Source organism: Staurois parvus, unplaced genomic scaffold, assembly GCF_062004578.1.
Source record: "Staurois parvus isolate SC_StPar_1 unplaced genomic scaffold, SC_StPar_1.0 ptg000172l, whole genome shotgun sequence".
Classification (NCBI taxonomy): domain Eukaryota; kingdom Metazoa; phylum Chordata; class Amphibia; order Anura; family Ranidae; genus Staurois; species Staurois parvus.
Genome location: NW_028317968.1, coordinates 10,979,120 through 10,994,933, shown reverse-complemented (window position 1 = coordinate 10,994,933; position 15,814 = coordinate 10,979,120). Strand labels below are relative to the sequence as shown.

Here is a 15,814-nt window from a genome sequence, read left to right as displayed (position 1 = left end):
ATTTAAACGGCTCCCAAAGATATGTTATTACTTTTTATTCTGGATTCATATTTTTGCTATGCAATAATGCGTGGCAACGACATTCCTTTTGGCATTCACAACGTATGATAACTTTTTTGGGTATGTTAGCCCATTCAAATTAATAGGGCCCTAATACTTTAGATGGATAAGTGGATATCTGTTGCTCCTTTCATTTGTGATCATTGGGAAGAATCCTGCATACATTGGTGGTCATTGGGAAGACTAAACTCCTTACACATACAGTGCTCAACATGAATGAGTACACCCCTTTTGAAAAGTTACATTTTAATTATTATCTCAATGAACACAAGACAAATTTTCAAAATTGACAAAACTGAGTTTTATAGAACATTTGTTTAGCTCATTACATGAAAGTAAGTTTGATAAAATAACTTAGAGTACAAAATCTTCAGTTTTACTCAAATTATTTGATGCAAAAATGAATACACCCCACAGCAAATATTACTCCTTCTAGTATATTGTATGACCTCCATGATTTGTAAGGACAGCACCAAGCCTTCTAGGCATGGAATGAACACATTGGCGACTTCCATCTGTTTTCATTCTACAAGAACGACCTCTTTTAGAGCCTGGATGCTGGAAGGAGAGTTATGCTCAATTTGTCGCATTTGTGGGAGTATTTTGTAGTGTAGTGTCCCATAGAAAATGTTGATTCTGAAAGGAGAGTAAAGGTTTTCTGACAAATCTGTTGGGGTGTACTCATTTATGCTGAACACTGTAGCTAAAAAGATCATTGGTGTCAGTGGTTACTGAGAGTCAGAAATCGGTTATTGCTCAAGGAACTCTAGGGTTCCACTGAACCCTGGTTGAGAAAACCTGGTCTATATTCCAGGCATGCTCTGCTATTAATGTCCTAGCCATGTTGCCACTAGAATTCCCTTGTTAGACAATAGATTGGCATTTGGGCAAGACTAAATCCAGAGGCCAGGCCCATCAAAACAAAATGTAATCTAATTTAAAGAGTTGGTTCACCTTACCAAAAAACTGTCTATGCATGTAAGAGGCACCTGTAGATAAAAAGCAAACTGAATAGCTTTGCCTAAAGTTGGATAATGCCCTTGCCATAGGTGTAGGCCATTTATCTACTTCCTGAAGCCTGGTTGAAAAACTCCTAGAGATGACATCCTCCCTTTATCTACAGGTGCCCCTTTTTCATGGGCAGTCTTTTGATAAAAGTGAACTACCATTCAAAGTGGCCTACAAAGGGAGGTTTTCTAGATAATAAAAAATACCAGGGACCAAATGGTGTCTGCTGCAAGGCAAGTTTTTTTTTTTTTATTTATTTTTTTTTATTGCAAATGTTTAAAATGACTGATGGGCTCTTTTTATGCAAGAAAGGCCTCTAGCACTTTTTTGCCTATGGCTAGAACTGCTTTCTAGTAATATCATTCTTTCTAAAATAATTACTCATAATTTACATATCCTGTCTCATAAATTTGGTAAATGTAAGACGTCATACTATATATTAAGTTTTTATTGAACTATTTTTTAAATGTTGAAGCCTATAGTTGGATGTATATCCCTTGCCTAAGACTGTACATCATCTTTTGTAACCTTCACGATAAAGAATGGCAAATTATAGAGCAATCAAGGACATGACTTGAATAATTGATAAGATTATTGACTATGCCAGCAAGAGGAGGATATTTCAGCTGTGTTGTACAGTGATTACAGAAGCTGTGTCTAATAATAACCGCTAATGGACAATGATGTTCTATAAACAGTTCAAACCTTCCATCACAAATCCACATGATGATGGTAGCCAGGAAGGCACAGAAAAACAAGGTCCTGCAGCAAAACTAGAACAAATGCAATTTAAGGTTTAAATATTACATGATCCCTGTCATCAAAAGATTGTGGGACAGTGGTTCAGTAAGCACTCTTGTTGCCTAGCAGCAAGAGGGTTCTGAATTCAGATTCAACCAAGGTGTATCTGCATTACTTACATTTATTTTCGTAATTGTGGGTTCAACTATCAAAAGATCTAAGAGCTGCTTGTTACTATGAGGATCAAAAAAGACTGCCAGTGTGTTTCCCTTTCTGAATGCTCTTTGGCTGAGAGAGAAGTACACAAAATATCTGGCATGCTGTATCATTTGAAGGCACTATCAGTTGAAATTATTTTCAAATGCTTGTTACCATTTGATGTATGCTTTACTAGATATACCACAAACAAAGCCAATTAAAAACATATATGACATTGCACAAACATAATTAAAGTGGTTGTAAATCTTTACATATATCAATGAAGTGACAGGGTTCGGATGATACACAGAGATTAAACAAATCCTCCTTTAGAAGTTGTACCTGTTTATCTGCAGTATTCACTTCTCTACATCCATTCAAAGTCCAGAATTTATAAAGCTTATCTGAGAGTTCAGAAAAAGAAGGTGGAGGGCTGAAATTAAACACTGCAGAGCTGATTAGAGAGAACGGACATGCCCCCTTCACACAGCTCACGGAAACAGAACTGAGGCTGTCAATCTGCTAGAGCTACCTCCCCATCACCTTTTTTCTCTTGGTGTCAGGAAAACTTGTCAAAAGTTACTGATGCTGATCGCACAGGAATGGAGAAGCAGACAGAAATGACACTTAGTGCTCTGGATAGAGACACACTCTAGAGCAGTGATGGCGAACCCGTGGCACGCCGAACCTTATCTGTGGGCACGCCAGGAGAATCCAGCGGCGCGCTGTCTTCCCGGCTGTAGTGTGCGTGACAGCCGGGTCCCAAGTGCGCATGCACAAGAAGCAGTGCTCTTTGTGAATGGTAAGGCGGTACCTGGGACACATGACAGATCCCAGAAGCCGCCGGACCAATCACAAAGCGCAGCGCTTCTCGCGCATGCGCACTGGGCATCCGGCTGTCCGACGGGCGCCCACACTACAGAAGCCGGGAAGACAGCGCGCGGCTGGATAAAAGAACAGGTAAGATAAAAAAAAAACTCTGCGGAAGTAAGAGCGGGTACCTGTCAAATTCAGGTACCCGCTCCCCCTCCCTCCCCAAAGGTCAGCAGTCATCTCTGTACTGTCCGCAGTCTCTGGTCATCCCTGTGCTGTCCGCAGTCTCTGGTCATCCCTGTGCTGTCCGCAGTCTCTGGTCATCCCTGTGCTGTCCGCAGTCTCTGGTCATCCCTGTGCTGTCCGCAGTCTCTGGTCATCCCTGTGCTGTCCGCAGTCTCTGGTCATCCCTGTACTGTCCGCAGTCTCTGGTCATCCCTGTACTGTGTCCGCAGTCTCTGGTCATCCCTGTACTGTGTCCGCAGTCTCTGGTCATCCCTGTACTGTCCGCAGTCACTGGTCATCCCTGTACTATGTCCGCAGTCACTGGTCATCCCTGTACTATGTCCGCAGTCTCTGGTCATCCCTGTACTGTCCGCAGTCTCTGGTCATCCCTGTACTGTGTCCGCAGTCTCTGGTCATCCCTGTACTGTGTCCGCAGTCTCTGGTCATCCCTGTACTGTGTCCGCAGTCTCTGGTCATCCCTGTACTGTGTCCGCAGTCTCTGGTCATCCCTGTACTGTCCGCAGTCTCTGGTCATCCCTGTACTGTGTCCGCAGTCTCTGGTCATCTCCTGTACTTTCCGCAGTCTCTGGTCATCCCTGTACTGTGTCCGCAGTCTCTGGTCATCTCCTGTACTGTGTCCGCAGTCTCTGGTCATCCCTGTACTGTGTCCGCAGTCTCTGGTCATCCCTGTACTGTGTCCGCAGTCTCTGGTCATCCCTGTACTGTCCGCAGTCTCTGGTCATCTCCTGTACTGTCCGCAGTCTCTGGTCATCTCCTGTACTGTCCGCAGTCTCTGGTCATCTCCTGTACTGTTCGCAGTCTCTGGTCATCTCCTGCACTGTGTCCGCAGTCTCTGGTCATCTCCTGCACTGTGTCCGCAGTCTCTGGTCATCTCCTGTACTGTCCGCAGTCTCTGGTCATCCCTGTACTGTGTCCGCAGTCTCTGGTCATCCCTGTACTGTGTCTGCAGTCTCTGGTCATCTCCTGTACTGTGTCCGCAGTCTCTGGTCATCCCTGTACTGTCCGCAGTCTCTGGTCATCTCCTGTACTGTGTCCGCAGTCTCTGGTCATCCCTGTACTGTGTCCGCAGTCTCTGGTCATCCCTGTACTGTGTCCGCAGTCTCTGGTCATCCCTGTACTGTGTCCGCAGTCTCTGGTCATCCCTGTACTGTGTCCGCAGTCTCTGGTCATCCCTGTACTGTGTCCGCAGTCTCTGGTCATCCCTGTACTGTGTCTGCAGTCTCTGGTCATCCCTGTACTGTGTCCGCAGTCTCTGGTCATCTCCTGTACTGTCCGCAGTCTCTGGTCATCCCTGTACTGTCCGCAGTCTCTGGTCATCCCTGTACTGTGTCCGCAGTCTCTGGTCATCCCTGTACTGTGTCCGCAGTCTCTGGTCATCTCCTGTACTGTGCCCGCAGTCTCTGGTCATCCCTGTACTGTCCGCAGTCTCTGGTCATCTCCTGTACTGTGTCCGCAGTCTCTGGTCATCCCTGTACTGTCCGCAGTCTCTGGTCATCCCTGTACTGTGTCTGCAGTCTCTGGTCATCCCTGTACTGTCCGCAGTCTCTGGTCATCCCTGTACTGTGTCCGCAGTCTCTGGTCATCCCTGTACTGTGTCCGCAGTCTCTGGTCATCCCTGTACTGTTAATTAGTTTGCACTACTGTACGAGTTGTTTTTTCTAAACCAAAAGCTCGATATTCAGGTTTCATTGCAGTGTTGGCACTTTGAAAGAAATAAGTTGGTTTTGGGTTGCAGTTTGGGCACTCGGGCTCAAAAAGGTTCGCCATCACTGCTCTAGAGCGATATGCTTTATTCATATTTCATGCCTGAGGTTTATAACCATTTTAGAAGAGGAAACTGGACTGAATCAAAATGGTTGAAAAAGGATGCAGCATATTATTAAGAAGTGATCCAATTCAAAGAAAAATATCCTAATACCACATGCACAGCCACTGTAATGAGGAGTGAGGATGAGGACAGTAATGTGGGGGAGGGTCTTAGTACTGTAATGGGGGGGGGGGGGTGAGAAAAGGAGCAGAGTACACTGCAATAAAAGGGGGCAAAGAACAGTACTGTTGGAGGGGGTTGATGTCAAGGGGATATGAGAACACCAGGGCTTTTTTTTCTCAGAGAATGGGTGCAGGGCCTCTCTCCTTCTGAGTCACCCTGGTCTCCACCTCCGAGTACTGTCCCTTGGTTCCACCCTCTACCCACCTTGCAGGCACCACCCCTTTTAGAGACTACAGAACCAAGTATTTAATGGTGCTAAGTAATTTGTATTTAATTTGTTGGATGATAACAAGAAAAGCAGTGAAATAGACCTCCAGCAACAATAGATCCACCCAAACAACACCCCCCATCAGCAACAACAGATCTCCCAGCAGCCAGCATCAATAAACCATCCAGCAGCAAACAACAATAGACCTTTCCCTCAACGGTAGATCCCTCACCAGCAACAATAGAACCTCCCAGCATCAATAGACCCCCCAAGGAAAAATATATCCCCCCAGCAACAATAGATCCCTCAGGAGTCCGCATCAGTAGATTCTCCAGCACACCGCAGTACCCCTTACCATTACATACATTTAGTGCTAGAGGTGCCGGAACTGCGTTCTCCCACGTTCCCGCTGAAAAAAAAAAAGCCCTGGAGAACACTACTGTGAAAGGGGTGGTGGGTGATGTGAAGGGGGGCTGAGGACACTACTGAGAAGATGGGGGGGGTCTTGACGTGAAGGCAGAGAACTGTGATGTACAGTGGGGACTGAGGACACGGATGTAAGAACTGGATTGTGATATGGAGCTCGGTTCAGATCTGTGCATGTGCATTTGGTGCGCACGTCGCAGGTAAGTCAGCCCTTTTATTTGCATGGACTGCACTAACCATGAAAAATGCAGGGAAAGAAGTTCCTAAACTTTTTTTTTTTCCTTTTTAAATTGTGCTGCATCAAGCTACGTGGGGCTGCGGACCATGTGCTTTGGAATGCGCGAAAATGAGGCACAGGTGCTGATGTGTGGGGGTGATAGGAAGAATCAATGGCACCCCTGCGCATCTGCTAAATTGCCGTGCATTCCTCTCCGGGTCGGGAATATGGGCAATTTTGCATACATTCCCCAGCTGTAGAGATGGGAACACCGAAAAGGAATTGATGAGCCACTAGTGATTTATAGCAAGTCAATCAGTGATTGTGTTTTTGCAGTTTTACCTTTATAACATTATCGCTGGCAGTTGTTACCTCTAATAGTCTATAATGTATAGCTTTAAATAGCTGAATATAAGCTATTTGCAGTGTCTCAGCAAGGATTCTGTGCTTCTATGTGACACTAAAATCTCAGACGATAGCTATAATAATTGCTACTTTCAGCAATTTGTGGCAGCGAAGCAGATGAGTAGACATGTGCGTTTCACTCTTTGGATGAAAATTACATTTTTGGAGACTGATGTATATGTCTCTCCGAATAGACATAGTAGTGTATGTCAACAAATCTGAAAAAAATAACGAAATGAATAAATGCATTTGTTTCATTCAGATGGTGTCACATGATGTGATAGTTGTTCAAGCCCATGGGGAAATTAATTCAGTTTTCAAATAATTTGGATAACAAATGGATCCAAATATTCCATTTGTTAAATCGAATGCACATGACGTCAGTCAATATTGTTTAATCAGCTCATGCCATTTTTCTTGGTGGGTTGGACTAGCGTCTGAAAATAACAAATCCTTTCGATTAAAATCTGTCCAATTTGATAATATATTGAGTATATAGCAATCTTCCAGAAAAACTGCTTAATTGTTTTAATCCATCTGGGCCAACAAATATACGAAATGAATTCCAAAAACGAAGTAGTTCAACATAACAAATATTACAAAACAAAATTCTTCAATTAACGAATGCATACAAAGTGAAACGAAAATTTCTGGAGTGCACGTCTAGCTACGAGTCTCTCATGTGACACTTTTCCTGTGGACAAGTGATGTTTGGAATAGGAGAAATACCATAAGCCTTTTAGCATATACACAATGTAGCATGCCTACAATAAAAGCTGCATATTGTATTTGTGATTGCAGCTGTTTTGAATGATGGGGCTTAGGCTATTTGAAATCTGGACTTAACAACAGCCAGGGCTAAAGTGGGTTTCTAAAGTAGAAAACTAAATCAATAAGTAAAAACTTTAATGTTCTGATAATCCTTGATAGTGGAGTTGTTTTTGGGTTCTATACTTCTTAATCACAATCTCAGATAAAGCAAGCATCAAATGAATTAAGAGAAAAGTAGTACTTCTTTCTCTTTATACACTGCAAAAAAAAATTAAAGGACCACTTTTTAATCCGAGTATAGCATGAAGTCAATTAAACTCCTGGGATATTGATCTGGTCAGTTAAGTAGCAGAGGGGGTTGTTAATCAGTTCCATCTGCTCTGGTGTTAATGAAATTAACAGGTGCACTAGATGGGGGAACAATGAGATGACCCCCAGACAGGAATGCTTTTACTGGTGGAGGCAGATATTTTTTCCCCTACTCATCTTTTCTTACTTTTTTTCACTAGTTTTTGCATTTGGCTAGGGTCAGTGTCACTACTGGTAGCATAAGATGATACCTGGATACTACAGAGGTTGCACAGGTAGTCCAACTCCTGCAGGATGGCACATCAATACGTGGCACTGCCAGAAGGTTTGCTGTGTCTCCCAGCACAGTCTCGAGCATGGAGGAGATTCCAGGAGACAGGCAGTTACTCTAGAAGAGCTGGACAGGGCCATAGAAGGTCCTTAACCCATCAGCAGGACCATTATCTGCTATTGCCAGAAAGTTTGCTGTGTCTCCCAGCACAATCTCAAGAGCTTGGAGGAGATTCCAGGAGACAGGCAGTTACTCTAGGAGAGCTGGACAAGGCCGTAGAAGATCCTTAACCCATCAGCAGGACCGGTAACTGCTCCTTTGTACAAGGAAGAAGAGGATGAGCACTGCCAGAGCCCTACAAAATGACCTCCAGCAGGCCACTGGTGTGAATGTCTCTGACCAAACAATCAGAAACAGACTTCATGAGGGTGACCTGAGGACCCGATGTCCTCTAGTGGGCCCTGTGCTTACTGCCCGGCACTATAGAGCTTGATTGGCATTTGCCATTGAACACCAGAATTGGCAGGTCTACCACTGGTGCCCTGTGCTTTTCACAAATGAGAGCAGGTTCACCCTGAGCACATGTGACAGACGTGATAGGGTCTGGAGAAGCCGTGGAGAACATTATTCTGCTCGTAACATCATTCAGGATGACCGTTTTGGTGATGGCTTAGTGATGGTCTGGGGAGGCATATCCATGGAGGGACGCACAGACCTCTACAGGCTAGACAATGGCACCCTGATTGCCATTAGGTATCGAGATGAAATCCTTGGACCCATTGTCAGACCCTACGCTGGTGCAGTGGGGCTTGGGTTCCTCCTGATGAATGGCAATGCCCGACCTCATGTGGCGAGAGTATCCTAGCGGATGAAGGAACTGATACCATTGAATGGCCCCCACGCTTGCCTGATCTAAATCCAATATAACACCTCTGGGATATCATGTTTCAGTCCATCCGATGCTGCCAGGTTGCACCTCAGACTGTCCAGGAGCTCAGTGATTCCCTGGTCCAGATCTGGGAGGAAATACCCAGGACACCATTTGTCATCTCATTAGAAGCATGCCCGCATGCCCCGATGTTGTCAGGCATGCATACAAGCATGTGGGGGCCATACAAACTATTGAGTACCATTTTGAGTTGCTGCAATGAAATTTCATCAAAAATGGACTAGCCTGCTGCATCATTTTTTCACTCTGATTTTCAGGGTGTCTTAGAATTCAGTCCTCTGTAGGTTGATAATTTTCATTTCCATCAAACGATGGGGCATCCTTACGTTCCTAACACATTACCCAGTCCATATCAGTATAGATATCCAGCATGATATTTTTCCCCATTGAGATCTGATGTGTTTTCAAAGTGTTCCTTTAAATATTTTGAGCAGTGTACTTGCTGTGGGTCAGGAAATACTGAAGCTAAAGTATCTGTGTAACAGTCAAACAATTAGCATTTTCAGAAGGATGTCAGCAAAGCTATCCCACATACTTCTCTCCTGAGATTTCCTTTAAATATTAAAAACTCTAACTGCATTATTATATCAAATATCTAACAAGTTACTATAAAAGTAAATACCGTATATTGGATAAATGTGGTCACAGAACCAGAGCCTGGACACAATACTACAGATCATAACAAAAACAGATGACAAAATCTATCACCACTAACCACTTTCTAGAATACTGTAGTTTCCGGCAGCTGCTAGTGATCACATGACAGTTTCCAGTAGCGTCACTCTTCAAAGTGAGAATGCATTGACAGAGTTGTTGTGGTCCTTTGTTAAAGCATACTATACTTGTGCAGGGCATTAAAGGCTTTATCAAAGCCTATCTGTTACATGTGAGATTCTCTGATTCCTTGGGGAGACATTAGGATAAAAAGACAGATACAAAAGAAAACAAAATACATGCACAGACTACTCACTTTTAAGCTATGATTTGGCTCTGACTTTTAGTTAGTACCTTTCCTAATTCAGAGCTTGCCCAAATGGCACATTTTTCAGACTGCTTCTTTCAGGTATTAATATTCCTGGCCATCCAAGTACTGGTGAATGCATTCAGTTCAAAATACCTCACAACTTTTGAACTTCAGAATAAAGGACACTTGAGAGAGGAAGTGACCTGCGGTGGGTGTAGCGTGCCATAGCAAAATGGGTGTGGTCAAATGTTTGACAGTGGGAGGGGCCTAAGGGGTGTGGCTAAACAAAATCCTGGCTTCTTTGTACCTATAAAATATGCTTCGATTGCTGTGCTACAAGCAAGACTCTCATGGACACAAACCCCAGCAAAATCATTTTAAAAAAAGAATAAAAAGCTTACATTACAAATGGTTTTGCACAAACTGTGGATGAGTGCATTATATAAAGTGTGGAAGGATTAAGGGAATGCATTATGTACAGAGTGCAGGATTCAGGAGTGCGATTCATACAGAGTGCAGGATTCAGGAGTGCGATTCATACAGAGTGCAGGATTCAGGAGTGCGATTCATACAGAGTGCAGGATTCAGGAGTGCGATTCATACAGAGTGCAGGATTCAGGAGTGCGTTTCATACAGAGCGCAGGATTCAGGAGCGCGTTTCATACAGAGCGCAGGATTCAGGAGCGCGTTTCATACAGAGCGCAGGATTCAGGAGCGCGTTTCATACAGAGCGCAGGATTCAGGAGTACGTTTCATACAGAGTGCAGGATTCAGGAGTGCGATTCATACAGAGTGCAGGATTCAGGAGTGTGATTCATACAGAGTGCAGGATTCAGGAGTGCGATTCATACAGAGTGCAGGATTCAGGAGTGCGATTCATACAGAGTGCAGGATTCAGGAGTGCGTTTCATACAGAGCGCAGGATTCAGGAGCGCGTTTCATACAGAGCGCAGGATTCAGGAGCGCGTTTCATACAGAGCGCAGGATTCAGGAGCGCGTTTCATACAGAGCGCAGGATTCAGGAGCGCGTTTCATACAGAGCGCAGGATTCACGAGCGCGTTTCATACAGAGCGCAGGATTCACGAGTGCGTTTCATACAGAGTGCAGGATTCAGGAGTGCAATTCATACAGAGTGCAGGATTCAGGAGTGCAATTCATACAGAGTGCAGGATTCAGGAGTGCAATTCATACAGAGTGCAGGATTCAGGAATGCGTTTCATACAGAATGCAGGATTCAGGAATGTGTTACATACAGAGTGCAGGATTCAGGAGTGCGTTTCATACAGAGTGCAGGATTCAGGAGTGCATTGCATACAGAGTGCAGGATTCAGGAGTGCAATTCATACAGAGTGCAGGATTCAGGAGTGCGTTTCATACAGAGTGCAAGATTCAGGAGTGCAATTCATACAGAGTGCAGGATTCAGGAGTGCAATTCATACAGAGTGCAAGATTCAGGAGTGCAATTCATACAGAGTGCAGGATTCAGGAGTGCAATTCATACAGAGTGCAAGATTCAGGAGTGCATTTCATACAGAGTGCAGGATTCACGAGTGCGTTTCATACAGAGTGCAGGATTCAGGAGTGCATTTCATACAGAGTGCAGGATTCACGAGTGCGTTTCATACAGAGTGCAGGATTCAGGAGTGCGTTGCATACAGAGTGCAAGATTCAGGAGTGCAATTCATACAGAGTGTAGGATTCAGGAGTGCAATTCACACAGAGTGTAGGATTCAGGAGTGCGTTTCATACAGAGTTCAGGATTCAGGAGTGCAATCCATAAAGAGTGCAGGATACAGGAGTGCGTTTTATACAGAGTGCAGGATTCAGGAGTGCGTTTCATACAGAGTGCAGGATTCAGGAGTGCGTTTCATACAGAGTGCAGGATTCAGCAGTGCGTTTCTTACAGAGTGCAGGATTCAGGAGTGCGTTACGTACAGAGTGCAGGATTCAGGAATGCGTTACGTACAGAGTGCAGGATTCATGAGTGTGTTTCATACAGAGTGCAGGATTCAGGAATGCGTTTCATACAGAGTGCAGGATTCAGGAGCGCGTTTCATACAGAGTGCAGGATTCAGGAGTGCGTTTCATACAGAGTGCAGGATTCAGGAGTGCAATTCATACATAGTGCAGGATTCAGGAGTGCAATTCATACATAGTGCAGGATTCAGGAGTGCAATTCATACAGAGTGCAGGATTCAGGAGTGCAATTCATACAGAGTGCAAGATTCAGGAGTGCAATTCATACAGAGTGCAGGATTCAGGAATGTGTTACATACAGAGTGCAGGATTCAGGAATGCGTTTCATACAGAGTGCAGGATTCAGAAGCGCGTTTCATACAGAGTGCAGGATTCAGGAGTGCGTTTCATACAGAGTGCAGGATTCAGGAGTGCAATTCATACATAGTGCAGGATTCAGGAGTGCAATTCATACATAGTGCAGGATTCAGGAGTGCAATTCATACATAGTGCAGGATTCAGGAGTGCAATTCATACAGAGTGCAGGATTCAGGAGTGCAATTCATACAGAGTGCAGGATTCAGGAGTGCATTTCATACAGAGTGCAGGATTCACGAGTGCGTTTCATACAGAGTGCAGGATTCAGGAGTGCATTTCATACAGAGTGCAGGATTCACGAGTGCGTTTCATACAGAGTGCAGGATTCAGGAGTGCATTGCATACAGAGTGCAAGATTCAGGAGTGCAATTCATACAGAGTGTAGGATTCAGGAGTGCAATTCACACAGAGTGTAGGATTCAGGAGTGCGTTTCATACAGAGTTCAGGATTCAGGAGTGCAATCCATAAAGAGTGCAGGATACAGGAGTGCGTTTTATACAGAGTGCAGGATTCAGGAGTGCGTTTCATACAGAGTGCAGGATTCAGCAGTGCGTTTCATACAGAGTGCAGGATTCAGCAGTGCGTTTCATACAGAGTGCAGGATTCAGGAGTGCGTTACGTACAGAGTGCAGGATTCAGGAATGCGTTACGTACAGAGTGCAGGATTCATGAGTGTGTTTCATACAGAGTGCAGGATTCAGGAATGCGTTTCATACAGAGTGCAGGATTCAGGAGTGCGTTTCATACAGAGTGCAGGATTCAGGAATGCGTTCCGTACAGAGTGCAGGATTCAGGAATGCGTTACATACAGAGTGCAGGATTCAGGAATGTGTTACGTACAGAGTGCAGGATTCAGGAATACAGGCATACAAAAAAATGTATTGTTTACTGTTATCAGGTATAAGTTAATTTACACAAACGATTCCACATGCTATGATTACCTGTGGCAACGGGTTAGTGGATTCCTGCAGCTGGAATTGATAGAGTGTAAATGGCAGCAGTTACTATATAATGACAAACTCTAAGCGGCCACAGCTATTAAAGACTGTTTGCACAGCCAGTGTTTACCTGCAGTCAGGGCTGGTGCTTCCACTAGGCAAACTAGGCAAACTAGGCAGCCGCCTAGGGTGCACTACCACCTAGGGACGCCTGGGCGTAGCACAGGCCACCACTCTCTCTGTGTGGCCTATGGACCTCTTGAATTCTTCATTTCTCTGTCCCCCTCTCCTCATACACAGGGAATGATGAAATCTTTACTCTGCACAATTGTCTCACAGCCTGTCCAAACACATGACCATTTAGTACATATATACACACATGATAGTATTCCATGTAGAAGTGAAGTGTCGTCTTCCCCTAAGATGGGAAGTGATGACATTAGCCCAGGACCCCGGGTGGTCAGCAGTCTCTGATCAGAGGATAAGTCCGTACATCTCCGATACAAACACTGGCACACACAATCCTCCAGCTATAACAGAGAGCCAGCTAGTGACCGAATAGGGCATGTCCAGCGTTGGCTTCACCTTCTTCTACACAGCTGGAGCCAATCAATAAGCGGGGGTTTGCTCTGGTTACAGGGCTAACCCTATTTGAGTAGGATGATCAGGTCCCGATGTGTACGAGAGGGAAGCGGTGTAGTAGTGGGAGGCCGCCTGTCCTCACTAAGAGCCACAGCCTGGACTCTACACCCCAGTAAGAGCCATCAGAGGTGAGCCAAGCCTAGGAGAATGGCTGGTCATGGAGGTGACAGGAGGAGGAGGGAGGTGAACAATGGTCGGGGTGAGGGGAGTGGATGCTGATTGATCGTGTGGGATGCCGCCACATCATGAATGATCCTTCAGCTGAAGGGAAGGGCGCAGAGAGAAAGGAAGAAAGGACAGAGGAAGATGTCGAGTGTCTGGGGCCAGAGTAGCAGCTGAGCTGCTGCTTCTTTCAGCATTCCTCTCAGACTCAGTCTCTTACTGCAAACTGGCAGGCGACTGCTAATCACTGTGGAGTTTTGTAACTCTGTCTTTTTTTTTGTTTCTCTGTCTGATTGGTTAATACAGTTAATTTATATTTGGTTAATATATATTTAGTTTTTAATATTGGTGCTGGTGGCATCTTATGGCACTTATTTTTGCAAATTAAAAGATTAAAAGAAATTTAGCTGTTTCATGTTTTGTTGACTTAATATTTTCTATGATTTTTTAAAAAAAAATTTTGTTTGGGGGGGGTGCAAGTAGCTGGTCTTGCCTAGGATGCAAAATAGTCTAGCATGCGGCCCTGTCTGCAGTGACTATTGGACACACTGTTTGTGGCACAGCAGCCACAGCTATTTGCTCGCATCTGTCAATTCCAACCACAGGAATCTGCAGATTTTTTGCTGCTAGAAATCCCAGAATCTGTAATCGCCCATGCGAATGAACTCTAAGGCCTGGTTCACATCTATGTGTTTTTTAGTGCGTTTTTCAGAAATGTACTACAGTCCATTTAACATGGTTTGCTCTTGGGCACGTTCTCATATGTGTTTTCAGCCCCTGTGTTTTTGGAAAGAGTCAGGGACTTTTTTCCCACAGCAGATTGCATTTTTGGTGAAATAGACTTCAATGGAACTGCACCACAAACGCAAGTGTTGCGTTTTTGATGCATTTTTGTTCTCATGTCGCATCAAAGTAGTGCAGAAACTTTTTCAAAGTGGCAGCAACTCTGAAAAGGTTCCTGCACTACTTTGATGCGACTTTGCATGCCAGAGATTGTAAAATCACATCAAGGTTGCACTCAATAATGTCCTATTGGCAAAAAAAACGTAAAAGTGTCAAAAACGCATCAATCGCAACACACATAGCTGTAAACCAGGACTAACATTTTCAGTACTGTGTTTGTTACTATCTGTTTCCTACCTGTGGTATCATTAATTTGTCCCCTGGTTGTCACCATTGCTTGCAATAGGAATTTTTATGATGTTTGAGATTGCCAGTAAAGAAGCGCACCCCACCCCAAAAAAAAAAAAGTGGCAGAAACACTATGCATTCCAGCACACCTCTTTCAATTTTGCTGCCTTGCTGTGCCAGGTAGACTGATCTCCTGTCCAGCAGATTATAATTCTGGCAGTAGCACAGGAGACTCACCTGATTACCATTATGTGCCTCAATAGTCCACCCCACAGCCAGCCCGTTTTGCTATTTTGGCAGTTTAGCTCATTTCCTCCTTGCCCTTGCGTGGTCTATGATCTCCAGTGTGTAGGGAGGAAAGTACCTCCTGCTCAAGTTCCTCTATTTCAAAGTAAACTTGAATAATAATCACCTTCAGACAAGATGAGGCTCCAAACTGTATTTATTCTTGCATATACGTATATGAGAATACAGCTCTTCATAGAGTCTGTCCCTGCTTATATAGCCTTTCTTATCAAATAGAGATGGATCACATTAAAGGACAACATTGGAAGGCACACACCCCTCCTAGAATATCACACACGTCTAATGGCACTATGACAATCAAGATATGTGTTTTGCAATGAACAACTTTGAAATATATGAAGTTATAAAAACATTTATTATGAGACAAAATGGAGTATACAGCCATCTTATAATATTCTATATATTTGATTCAGTAATCAAACCAGTGTGTTCCTGCCTGTGTTCCTGTGTACAACTCGGTCTGGTTGACTTCTCTTCCAGTTCCTGGTTTCTGTTCCTGACTTCTGGTTTCCTGACCCTGGCTCGTCTGAGTAGCTGCTTTGGCATCCAAACCCTGGCTTCTGTTTTTGACTATGTTCCTGGACTGTTATTTTTGCGATTTCATTAAAGGTATGATTTTAACTGCACTTTCTGTCTCCGCCTGGTATATGGTTCCTGGCAGTACCTATTGAAGATGTTCTTTATTTCAACTGTGACAGCCTCTAGATTCCTAGATGACAGATG

At 44.3% G+C, this 15,814-nt stretch overlaps 1 protein-coding gene across 1 annotated transcript in view; it reads left to right on the top strand.

Annotated features, from left to right (window-relative positions):
* YPEL2 (yippee like 2) overlaps nt 1-15,814 on the top strand; it is a 199,712-nt gene that overhangs the window by 131,102 nt on the left and 52,796 nt on the right. The gene's annotated exons all lie outside the window — the stretch shown is intronic.